Here is a 12,030-nt window from a genome sequence, read left to right on the forward strand (position 1 = left end):
TAAGATCTCAGAGAGAATGGTTGATGCTCGTCTTGTTTGGTTCCTCAAATCAAAAGAGTCTTCTTGCCCACCCAGTGTGGCTTCCGACGACAGCACTCTATCATGGACCAGCCATCAGATGACAACATCTTGTGTCAATATTCTTTGAACTTAAGAAGGATTACGATACCAAGCGGAGGTATGGCATTGTGCCTATTTTTATTTTTAAAAGATTGTAATGGGCAGGCAATTCCAAAGTTGTGTGGGTTGGACACTTTCCCGTTTTTTCCTACAAGAACTTTGAGTACCTTGGAGGTGTCTTGCATATCACACTTTACAGCATAAAGGATTAATGCCATCATTAGACAATTCCCTATTACTGTTGCAAACAGGCTCTATATTGATGACTTCATCTTATACCAGTCGTCGAACACGAGATTTTTGAGCGGCAACTATAGAGTGCCCTCAATCGTTTATTGAAGTAAACCACAGCAAATGGCTTTAACTCTCTCTCTCTCTCTAAAACTGTTTGCATGCACTTATGCCACCAATGGGGGGTTCACCCTGATCCTGAACTCCGTATCGGTAAAGTTTTGCTGCCTATGGTCGCTGAGACAAAGTTCTTAGGGCTTGTCTTTGACCGTAAGCTGATCTTTATATCACACATCAAGCAGCTACGAGTCACATGTACAAAAACACTGAACGTCTCCCATGTGATTTCTTCCATTACTTAAGGAGCAGATCGATATTCTATGCAAGATATATTGTGCTCTTACTCGATCAAAACTGGACTATGGGTCTGATCTATAGCTCTAACAGAACCTCGGCCTTGAAGATGCTGGACCCCGTTCATCATCAGGGTCTTCGGCTCTGCACCAAGGCTTTCTGCACTTTCCCAGCCCAGAGTTTGCAGTCTTATAAACCTCCTTTACTGTATTCTTCAAAACTTCAATCCTTACCACAGCATCCCTCCTGGGGTAGCATTTTTCTTCTTTAGTGAGCGATGCTTTTTCAGAGCAAATGATATGCCACTGTTCCTTTCACCCTTTGTATCCAGGTACAGTTGGATGAATTAGGTCTGTCATTAAATGACATTGCTGTATACACAGGACGGCCCATCCCACCATGGCTTATTACCTTCCCTAAATGTGACATTTAAGTCATCTAATATACTCACAATTGGAAGTACCATCTTTTATTTGCTGAACACCTTTCCAACCATCCTTCCTTCCCCATTGATGCAAATGTTTCGAAATCAGGTAACTATGGGCTATGTCATGATTGGTATGGTTTGGGGTTGCACACAATTCTGCTCTACAGTTTGGGTTCACTGCCGAACTCTATGCCATTTATCTTACCCTGGATGACATAGAAGTTAAACAGTACTCGAATTATACCATTTATACCGACTTACTTAGCTCCCTACTGGTCATGGAATCGCTTCACTTTGGTTCTCACGCCGTTCTCGCCGATATTTAAAACCGACTGGCCCATTTATCTTTAACACCTACTTCTATCCAGTTCTTCTGGATACCAGGCCACGTTGGTATTTGCGAGAATCAGCTCGCCAACAACTCAGCTTAGTTTGTTTGCTGTGGTGACATAACTGCTGTGCCTGTGGCTATAGCCCTGTATCAAAGCTCAGATAAAACCCTCTACTGAACTTTGGTCATCTTGTTTCCATAAAGATCGAAAAGAAGTCGTTTTAAGAGCACTAAGCATTGGTCGCAGTAACTCACTTTTCTTTCATCTGGGATGATGCACCAACGTGGTCTGTGTGAAATTTAGGTCACAATAGTCCACATTTTACTGTCATGTTATGTCGTTGTTACGACTCCAAATGGCGGCATCATTTTAGACACGTTTTGTTCCAAGGTTTACCCCTGATGCTGGGCAGGATCATTTGCGATTGTGACACTATCCCTCTTACAAACGTTTTTAGTTTAAGGGTTATTGGCCTTTAACACTATTCAAGTTTTAAATTAAAAAATTACTGTTTTAACATGATTCCTTAAGAATTTTAACGATTAATTTTAATTTTCTTACTGCTTGTTTGGCGCAGATAGCCTAGTTGCTTTTCGCCATAAAACGGCAAACAACCAGCCAATCCATTACATTCTCAGTTTAGAAACCGAAATAATCATCACTAGGCTTATACACTATTTTATGCTACTCTGAATGACAAGCAGTTGATCCTACATAGAATTATCCACATCAGATCTCTGAACAATCATTCCTGTTAGATACCTACTCCTGGTAAGATAAGCTTGAGATGGTTTCATCATTTTTAAATGTTTACATATTCTATAATAATGGATACGCTGAATCCCAAAACATCAATTTTCCTACATTACTTATATATTTTCTCATAAAACGTCATATGTACTTTTACACAATTGAATAATTTTCATTGAAATCGTATCACCTTTTCTCTTACTTAAAATGCTGACAACCCCTGGCTATAGTTTTCTCTAGACCAATCGCGACCCGAGAGTATTATCGATTACTCTAGAACCCATGAGGAATACACCACTGGTATATAAATAGCTAACAGGCCACATAACGCGTCGGGGTCGTTAGTCCAGAGCTAGTCACTGAGCAAGTCAGACGTGCTGATATCTTTGCCAACATGCTTTTTAAGACGAAACGTTCATCCACGCCAGTCAGGCCGTTAGTACCGCCGGTAATCGTCGACGGTCTACCGTCGAACCTCACGCCGCTTCAAGTCGTCATGTTGATCGCCCAAGCCAAGCCAGGACCCGAATCTTACGCCGGGGCGGAATTCTCATCCAACCCGTCACTACCGCAGACCAAATTTATCTGTGCCAGCCATGGAACACCGAATTTAATGTAAGTTGTTCCCCTACTAAAAGTCCAGTTAGTCTTTATTCAATATTCCTCAGGGCGTCGACCCATGAATACAACCAGAATAAATCAAACAAGCCATAGAACCTCAAATCCAAGCCAATGTATATGCTGTTCATCGAATTTTTTCTAAGAACACTAACCTTCCTACGTACTTCATGAAGATAGTGACACCGTCGAAGTACAGTTCTGACTGTATTTTACGTGATGTCTGTCATTATCACATTTCACTTTAGAGCCGAACGCCCACATCGACGACCTTTCAACACTTGGTCAAACAAAGCACCCAGACATCACAAACAACCAACGGTCAACTTCCAACAAGAAACAACAAAAATACCGCCGAGTCCAGATCTAACCAGAAGCAACGCGAAGACAGATACAGATAACTCGACCCAGAAGACGCCACCTCCCTCTATTAGCAAGACGCCAAGTTTCAACAGTCCAAGAAAGAAAAAGGACAGATCATGCCAGACTTCAATCCCAGTTCCACAAAATTCAACTTGCCAGACTCAAACCATTACCAAGATAACCATCAACGCGACAGTTCAAACTGAAAAACAAACTACCTCCACACAGAAAACTCAAACCACAATCACAAGAAGAAACAAAGCATCACAGACCAGCGAAGAACAACTCAACGAAGAACAGCCAGTTGTTCCACCACCTAGACCACGTTTTTCACTTGCACCAATGGGCTTCAAGTGTAAAATCAAGTTCATAACGAAGTTACTACCTGATCTGCAAGACCGCAGCTAACAGTTTCCATGTATACCAGCGTCACAGTTCATCAGTTTGTTGTTTTTTTTCCAATATTTCTTCCCAGCTACTTCCGGGAACGGTCTGGGTAGTAAATTTTAAATCAATTTGCCAGCCGCCAGTGTACTCCGTCCTCGGGCCAAGATCTGGCTCACTTCACTTATGCTGGTCTCGTCCAGTTCTCCCGTCTTTCCTCTCACTCACAAATACCCCACTCCACCTTAAAAATATCAAAATAAAAGTAAAGGAAAAAAACCCATGGAAATTTTAACAATTTCTCACGTGAGGGGACGAAGAGGAACTACAACGTTCCTGAACACCCCAGTTAGAGAGAGAATTCTTCTGATTACTCTCTCTAAACTAAAAACCCCTGCCACGTTAATTTGAGTTTGCATAACGCGTCATTTATAGATAGTATTTGTTTTTGTGTGCACTTTGACATTTTTTCTTTTTTAATACTATTTATTCATTGCTGTAGCAATAAATGTTTGTGAATAACTCAAACACCTTGTTATATTGGTGGTAAGTTTCTTATACATGCGATCCGAGTAAAAAGTATTTCTCTCTCCGATTTGTAACAAGTCTTTACATAATAGAAAAAAAAATCGAAACCCGCGTAGCTGATTTGTGGAAAATCCGTTCTTAAAACCAGAATAACTTATGAAATTAAATTCGCAGACCTATGTAATTCAACACCTAAACCAAGAATGTGACGGGTGATGAAACGAGCTTTGATACATGTAGTTCCAACAACAAACAAGATGCAAAGAATCAAAGATTAGCTATCAATAAACTAAAATCAAAGCTGAATCCCAATTATTTAACGATGTAAGTCCTTTTAAAGTAATAAAGTAAACGAAAGCAGATGAAATGTAACTAGACCACAATCCTGCTATAACAAGACAATGTTCAATAATACATTATCAGAGGGAGATAGAAATGGGACGAGCCATGGTACATTAAGTAGGGATTGTAATAAAAATACAGTAACAGTGAACAGGTGAAATGAAACGAAACACCCTTCTGATACACTTAATTAATTGATAACAGAAAATTAAACAGAACAATAAACTTGTCATATTAGTTAGAAAATAAGATGACGGAGAATGGAAGAGAGTAGACCACGAGATCAAATGTTAAGGTTCTACGTTTCATTTCTTTCTGAACATTGTAATAACCAAAGTATTTAGATAAGTTAGCTCTTTACTCGAAAGAAATTAGCCAGGCAAAAGGTAGAACTCGTTTATCATTTATATTCAAACAGCTGTTTTAAGACAAAGATACACAGTGAATTATCAGATAATTCTGCTCTCCGATAACCCAGTAAAAAGATTGTAAAAAATACGATATTTTAATTTGTAAGAGAACAAGGGGTATTAATAAAGAATATTTTAAATTTGTACATAATTGTTATCATTAAAATAGTTGAGCGAGCGCGCGTGCGTGTGTAAAAAGATAGCAAAAGATTATGCAAAATATAATCCCTGAAAGAAATTCCACAAGAGAAACAATACAGCCATCACTTTTCCTGTTAAACTCGTAAGATGCAATTTGTAAGCTTAGCTATAGCAGCTTAGTTTAACTCTTTCTACTTCACTCCTTCGGTTTTTGTGTCCTAACTTTATATTATAGCCATAGGCACTAGAATGCGACTGTTAACATTTTCCAGGACATTTATGGGGCAAACCATTAACTGAATGTAGTTTCGTTACACCGTAGCAGCTCAAATCTTAACATGCAGAAGAGCAATTATGTGACAAAATATATAACGCTATTTATCATAGCTTCTCTCACACCATCTGAAATCATGCTTGTGAAGGAAGAGGAGGGAGAGCATCTGGAAAGGTGTATTTAATGTCCTGTTGGGTAGGCCCTACTAAAGGTTGTTAACCATACCCAAAACGTTTGGAAGTGATCAGATCCAACTGGTATATGATAGTTGAAGAGCCGTTCTTAGTGTATTACCACACGTCATTAGACACTTCTTGGAAAATGTATTTACTAATGTACATAAAATTGATTCAAGACTTTTCTTTGTCATATTCCACGACATCAACTATTTAGTTATTACTTCGACAAACAGTACACTAAAATCATGCAATATCAAATCGATTTTAAATGGTCTCTTAATTTTACAGGTATTACCTTCACATGATAGTAAATGTAGTTATTCTAGTAACGATTATAGAGTCTCGTCAAAACTTGAGCACCACCTATGTACCTTAATATGTAAATACAGAGATAATACTGAAACTAAGAATATTATATACTTTAAAAGATGTGACCACAACATTTTGGGTTTATCATAACTTGGTAGTTATTGCATTTGACTCGCAGTCGTGGGATCGAAACCCAACGCTGAACATGCTGGACTTTACCTTTGGTATGTTATAATTTAACGATTAATCCCAATATTCTTCAGTAAATAGTAGCTAAAACTGAATTAATGGCGAGTAGTAACGACTAGCTTCAACTAATCTATCACTTCAAGGACAGACGGTTAACACAGGTAGACCTCGTGTAGTTGGTAAGCAAAGTATAACCAAACAAGCAAATATAAATTTCAATTTTTCTTTCAATGGTTGTTTTGTTTTTTTTTTCGTAATTTGTTTTAAAGAAGTTTTCTTCGTTGTATCATTACTGTAAAGTTCGCTTCCAGATCTATGGTCCATCTTGTTATGGAGTCCCTCTTTCACTTCGTTTTTTTAGGAACACACTGACGGGTAAACGAAAGAAATAAAACAAGACTGGAATCAAAGTTCGTGAAAATCAAAACGTTGCACCAATTGAAAGGATCTCGTGTATATAATATAATGTACGATAAAATAGGAAACCCTAGGTTTTAGAGGTAACTACGGAAGTAGAACTCTCACACGGTGTAGACATACAATCTATCAGTGTTAATTTCCGTTTGTCACTCTCATGAAGAATAAAATAATCAAAATAAGAGAAAGTATGAAAGCGAGATGTGGATGCTCAAGCCCACAACGTCCCACGTCTGTATCACCCTTCATTCTCTGCATACAGTTGTGGGAAAGCGACTGCTGTTCAAAATAAAGAAAATATAAAGTACCATCACTTAGGGGTAAGGAAGATAGAAAAAAAAAAACTTACCTCCTGAAGTTGGCATTCCAGCCCCCATTATGATGGTAGGGCACTAATTAGTAGCCCAGTAAACAAATTATAATAGTATACATGTAAAGGGTCACAACCAATTAACCATCACCCGTTAAGTCTACTGTAACTACCATTTTCAGACTAAACAAGCCTCAATAAGCAATAAGGTGTTCATTCGCATACAGTAATGGCTAGTTTAAAATGGTCTTATTAGAAGATTTGTTTTGTTATAACTTCACTAATAGAGCAGTTGTTATACTTTCGTAGTACTGGAATAAAGAAAGAAAAATTAGCTCCAAAAATCAAAAGTTCCTGCATTTATAATAATTTTCAATAATCAGCTTTTTTAAAACAAGTAATAAAAGTAGCAATGGGAACTAACTATTCTACTTGTATCGCAAGTTTACCTTTATGAGAATAGGTTTATTGAAAACCACATAAACCTAGATATTTTCGCTATAACTTACAGATGTGCACATGAATTAATTAGTATAAATAACCCTAAAATAAAGTTATTAACACTAGGTATCCCGTAGAATTCGAAATACTTCAATATCTAATATAGACACATTATGTAGATATAGAAATTAAAATTGATAAATAATATTTTAAATATTCTTGATAAAATATTTTCTTTTAAAATACATAGTTTAGCCTCTTAGTAGTAATGTACTCAACTCTGTAACAAGAGTTAACTTCAATTATTCAATATTGAAAGATTTGTAAAGTTACAATATTTCATTATTGATATTGAAATATTAATATAAAATCTATATTTCATGAATTTAATAACGAAAATAAAATTAAAAATATTCTGTGATAAATAAGAATGCATTAGATATAAAGTAAACCTGACCAAAAATTCGCCAATCTTTAGAATACCAGACTTCAACAAACCTCACACTATACAGGCTGATGCATCAGGTGTTTAATTTGGAGCAATATTTCTACAATAACATGTAGATAAACTGTTTTCCGTAATGTACGACATTAAAAAAATGTTGAAGTTATTCTGTGATCGAACGAGAGTGTCTGCAACATATTTATCACCCGTAGGTTAGACATGCAGACCAATCACTTTCATACGTCCACAGCTGCAAAACCATTTCTGCATTGGAGCCATTAAGGCAACTATAAATGGAACGAGACTGCTTTGATGCATTCTCAAGACGGTTAGTACGGATATTAGAACTTTAAAGTACAGAACAACGTTTCGACCTTATCTTCAAACTGTTCAGGACTTACTTTAAAATATAATCTTAGCATTATGACTAACATAACTGTATAAAAGTTAATTTTTAAAAGCGAAAGTTACGCCAAATTTTTTCATCATTCCTTGTATAGTTATTACTGTTACAATATATGACGTCAATTTACAAAAGTTGAACGAATAATTCGTCTTGTCAATTGTTTCATAAGAGTAAAATTTGTGTACCCTTGACGAAAAGAAAAAACATTTAAGGTTCTGGATATAACTGATAACCAACAGTATAATTAGCATTTACATATACGTGGACTGCATGCTGTTTGTTTACCATTGAAGTTCATCGCCAACAAATTACAGAGCTACTATAAATAATCCAGCCCATCCATACACAAAACCTGACAAACTGTTGGGTCACGAACTTTATCAACATTTAAAAGTTTATCTAAGTGGTAGGATTAAGTTGTTGTTTCGTTTGTTTTTCCACTTATCCAATGTAGTTGTGAATTTGCTGCTCACTCGGTAGGATTGCAAGGTGTTTAACTTTTAGTGTAAACTTTATTTGGCGAGATTAAGAATGTTCCATTAACTTATCAATAAGATGAACATTCTGTTAACTCAGGGATTAAATATCTTATTTTAGCTTGTTGAGGTTAAAAAGCTTTTTATTGGACTACATATGGTTAAGATTTTTGTCAATTTGTGGTAGTTTATTTAGTAGGATTAACAGTATTATTACCTACATAGAGCTAAGCCTATGGATTACTTTCGATTAGCCCGGTAGGGTTAAGAGCTTTGCTTTACAGGTTTAAAAACTGCTAGCGACTTTATAAGAGTTAAGAAAGTTGTATTGCTTCGTAACAGCAAAAGGCAAGTATCCCATTTGAAGATATATAGTCACCTTCTATGCAATTTTTTTTTTCACACTTTAAATATTCCTGAGAATAATTACGTTTGTACCCGTGGTTTAACCAGCTTGGTGTATCTCAATCCATTGCTCTGTCCAATCTGCCAAGACCAGAAACTTAAATTTACATAATAATCCAAGAAATCAAAAACAATGATTAATGAACTATGAGATAACAATAATTGTTTCTTACCTGTAATTAGTGTTAAAATGCAAGTCAGTTGTTTATGTATGTTTTAATTGGTTGACACATGTTAACACTAAGTAGTTGATGAAATAACTAGTGACACTGATACTCCAAAATTAATCAGTAAAACAGTACCTGTATATGGGTAACTAATAGTTAAACTAGTTATTGTTGAACTAAATTAAAATGTTACAAACCACAAGTATTCATCAACCCTATACAGAGGACTAATTTAAAACAACCATATGGAGCTAAATAACTAATGATACTAATCAATTAGCTGTACTCGGGTAAGCAGTCACAAAAATTAACATGCAAAACTGGATGATAAATTTGTCCAACCAATTAAATATAATTTTCTCGACTGACAATTGGATCGTTGACAATATTTGGCATACCTGCCTTCAGAGTCTCACGTATGGGCCACTCCTTCTGGTTCCAGTGCTTTTCTCGAGCTCGGCTGTCCCACATGCAAAGATAGCAGGGATACTTTGTAAATCCTCTTTGTTGACCTAAGAGGAAAGTAACCATTTTGAGGTCCACACAAATTGTCCAGTTGTGCTCGTGGTATTTTAGTAGGTCAATCACAGTCTTAATGTCATTATATTCCTCTCGTAAATACACAGAGTGTCCAATTGGAACAGCTGCATAGACATTGTCATTATGAAGTAGAATGCACTTCAAACTTTGCTTAGAACAATCTAGAAACAATCTAGAAATTGGATGGTATACTGGCATCCCTAATTCCTGGAGAAGACCTGAGATATTATGACAATAAACAAACATATTCTCCTCTGTAAAAAATGGCACAAAAGTCTGCTCCCGATTTCGGAAGTATGACACTTTAGTTGTATGGCTCATCTGATTCTTTTCTTGCATCCTGGAAGCTAACACTTCAGCTGCATTTTTGGAGAGACCCAAATCACGCACAAGGTCATTCAACTCTGGCTGGCTAAACTGTTGAGGAGTTAATGACTGTGGGGTCTCATAAGAAGGATCGCCAGATTCTGAAAGTATTTCTTGAGTTTCATCAGCAGTCTCTTGCTCTTGGTCACTACCCACATCTTCAGATGGAAGAAATCCTTTAAAAACTGGGATTGGGAGCTCATCAGAGTGCAGAGTAGGTCGGATTGCTGAGGGGATACTAGGATATAATCAGCTATTAAAATTTATCAATAGATAACTAAGTAGCCTATGGTGTGTGGGCAATAGCACTATCTTGTTGAAACCATGAGTAATTGATTTCATCACTTGTCATCTGACCGATGAAGGTGTGAAGAATCTCTGAACAATAGCGCTCGCTGTTTATTGTGTTCATAAAGAAAATAGGGCCAACAATTCGACATCTGGAAATCTCAACCCACACACCAACCTAGAAATCATGTAGGGGTGTTTTGTGCAAACTGTAAGAATTATCGGATGACCACAATCTTGAATTGTGTGAATTAACGTAACCCGAGAGATGGAACCATGCTTCGTCGGTGAAAAAAGGTCACATCCAACATATTAGCTGTATTCTCTTCGATAAATCGGTTAAACCATCTGCAATAGCGTATTCTTTTTTCATTATCAGTTGCTTCCAGTTCTTGTACCGCCATTATTTTGTATGGGAAAAGCTTTTATTTCTTTCTGACGGCCTTATCAGCAGTTCCAAGACCAATATCATGCTGCTGAGCTAACTTTTGTAATGATTTTGAAATATCCAACAGTTTCTCCTCCGATAGCTTTGCTGACCTTCCACAGCGTTTGGCATCATCCACTGATCCTGTTTCCCAAAACTTATCAACAAGGTTACGAACTGCATTGTGATGTGGAACACGTGTACCTGGGAATTTTTCAACAAATCGCTGTCGCACCACATCTGTGTATCTACCACCTTCTCGGAATACGTGTTCGACGAGCCATACACGTTCTTCAGTTGTTAAAACCATATTGGGATCAAAATCTGAAATATAATAAAATATGATTACAAAACTGCACAGTGACTTTCCGAACACCCTGTAGTATTAAATCAAACTTGTACAAGTAACCAGGTGCATCAGTGAAGAATACCTAAGAAGCCAGTAACACCAGAAAAGCACCAGCATGCAACATGTAGCTCATAATGATCAACTCGTATTCGTCACCAACTTGTACTTCACGGCAAACAGAAGCCCTTTTCTGATAACGCATTGGACAAGTTTTAATCACATTCTGTATCCGTCGTAGTACAAACTGCACTGGCGTTTGAAGTATGTTCGATTTTCTCCCAATTCTAGAGCAGTATTATCTCAGTCATTCATGATTGAACGTAGAGGAACAGTTGCTCTGGTTTTAGAATGCTCCAGTAAAATCCTACATTCTCTACGAGTTTAGTTTTGGAGATCCTAGTAGCCAAAGTAGATGTGAAATTCTGCTTCCTGCTTTCAAATCAACCATGATCAATACCCTTACGATGAAAAATGGTATTATAGTCTTGAAAATAGTCATTATCTTGAGGAAATATGTAGCATGTACTTAGTTTCCGTGGATACTCGTATATTTACGTGACGCAATGTACCAAAACTCTCCCCGTCAGTGTCAAATTTAGCTAGAGACGCTGATCTAACAAATTTATATAAAGTAGCTTATAATACAGACCAATCTAATTTAGATAAATATTTAGTTAATATCATAATCACGTTGAAGAAAGTACCCAAGTAGTAACAATGATTAATCAAAATGTAAATGTCAGGGCAGAATGGGAAGAAAACAAGGCCCCACTTGTCTGGTTGAGCAGTAACTGTGCATGCAAAGAAAAGTATGGAAGTGGAATTAGATACTTAAATATAACTGGGCATTATTAATACGAAATAAACCTTGAATACATTGGAAAAAGCCTGTGGCAAGGTCATTGCTAAGGTTCAAGGATAATACTAGTAAAACAAAACTTATTTACTTCATATTGGGTTAGGGATGCTAAATTTATTTATGTACACAAGTACGTACATAAAAGTATACACAACAATTAATGGTAATAAAGTAGTTGGTTAT

Source organism: Tachypleus tridentatus, chromosome 8 (assembly GCF_004210375.1).
Source record: "Tachypleus tridentatus isolate NWPU-2018 chromosome 8, ASM421037v1, whole genome shotgun sequence".
Taxonomy (NCBI): domain Eukaryota; kingdom Metazoa; phylum Arthropoda; class Merostomata; order Xiphosura; family Limulidae; genus Tachypleus; species Tachypleus tridentatus.